A 1838-nucleotide genomic window follows, 5' to 3' on the forward strand; every position below is an offset into this window, starting at 1 on the left:
TATTGATTGTGACATAGAGGGCCATAATCTTGCTACTCAAAATGTGATAGGACCATGTATTGATGTCCCCTGGGAGCTTATTAAGAAAAATAAAATTCAGGCCTCATCTCAGTTCTACTGAATCAGAATCTGCATTTTAACAAGGCCCAATGATGATTTATATGCATATGAATTTGATAAACACTGTTTTTTATAAAACTGTTCTTGTTCAATTTAATTCAGTTCTAAGAAATACTACTAAATAACAGAACTTTCAAAAGATGGAATTATATAGTGCAAGTATGAAAAATAGGAGAAATACAAGTTTTATTTCAATAGCAGAGTCAACCAGCCTTCATTTTAATCAATAAGATCATGACAGACACAAACTGGTTACCAGAAACCTTGCCTAGTGTCTTCAGCTTATGGCTTATGAATTGAAGGGTAACCAAGGAGACCCAGAATTCATCAAATCTAAGAACAGTGTTTAAGTGTGTCCAGAAGAGGGAGTATAATAGTTTTACTAGTCAAGGAAAGCTCAGGAGCTTTAATTTCTGTTGGAAATTGCTCAGGGTGTCCTGTATTTTTGTTAAATCTGGCACCCTAACTGTGGTTATGATAGAGAATATCTCTCTTGGTCCTAATATTTTAGGATCTCTCTCTCTCTCTATATATATATATATGTATATATATATATGTATATATATATATAACTTATCCTCAAATGATTCAGAAAAATGCTGTGTATATATACATATACATAAATGTGTATTATATAAATATACATACATATAATACATAAATAGCAAATAATAAAACAAATGGGAAATTTTAACAATAGGTGAATTCGGGTAAAGGATATATGGATATTCTTTGTATTATTTTAATTTTTGCAGCTTGGTTTGAAATTATTTCCAAATAAAAACATTTAAAAGGAAGACCTCAAGTGATAAGAAATATCCACTTCTTTATTGTTTTAAAAAATCTAATTAAGAGACTCAAAGCTTTCATTCTGTCAGGGTACCAAGAAATTAAATTTTCTTCAATATCAGGGCTCCCCTCTCCACCCAGGCTTTATATGGTAGTGAGGAAACAGAAAAAGGCGACAGCTCTAGTTCCTCAAGGTTTCTGCAACATCTATATTTTCTAGGGTCATAGTGGTCTCAGAAGTCTGATACCTTTCTCCTTGCTTACAATTCATAAGCTATGGCCAGGAAACTTGGTTGGGGCTATAAACCCCAAAGCCTTACCTAGGTTTACGACATGGTCATCCACTCTAAAATCTTGCCAATTCCTTAAAGTGCTGCCACCAAGCAGAGCTCAGGGCCTCTCTCTCACATCACCCTCCTATTTTAAGACTTTAAATTTTGAGGAAATCTATCATTCTGCTGTGTGATTGCTCTAAAAAGAGACGTATTTTATCTTCTTGTTGCTCACCAAGATGCTTGTCATAAACTCTAGTGAACTCTGTATTAAAAAAAAAAAAAGAAAAAGAAAAGTCTACGGCCATGCCACCCTGAACAAGCCCGATCCCGTCTGATCTCGGAAGCTAAGCAGGGTTGGGCCTGGTTAGTACTTGGATGGGAGACCACCTAGGAAGGCCAGGTGCTATAGGCATAAAAAATAAAAATAAAAAACTAAGAAATTGTAAACTGACAAGGTCCTTGCAATCTGTGAGGTCAACCAAGGATTGCCTCACCTAAAAAGGAAGGAAGGAAGTATGGGATTACTGTCTTGCAAGCAACTTTCTACTTTTAGCTCACTTACATGCTATTGTAGCATGAATCAGTATTTCATTTCTTTTTGTCGTTGAATAATATTCCAATGTATGGGTATACTACAGTTTGTTAATCTATTTG

General features: G+C 34.7%; 1 non-coding gene across 1 annotated transcript; it reads left to right on the forward strand.

Annotated features, from left to right (window-relative positions):
• Positions 1-1477: 1477 nt before the first annotated feature.
• On the forward strand, positions 1478-1596 carry LOC120590720 (5S ribosomal RNA). Its single transcript, XR_005649760.1, has one exon. It is a non-coding gene; the product is annotated as a 5S ribosomal RNA (ribosomal RNA).
• The last annotated feature ends 242 nt before the right edge of the window (positions 1597-1838 follow it).

This window comes from Pteropus medius, unplaced genomic scaffold, assembly GCF_902729225.1.
Source record: "Pteropus medius unplaced genomic scaffold, Ma_sr-lr_union100, whole genome shotgun sequence".
NCBI lineage: Eukaryota > Metazoa > Chordata > Mammalia > Chiroptera > Pteropodidae > Pteropus > Pteropus medius.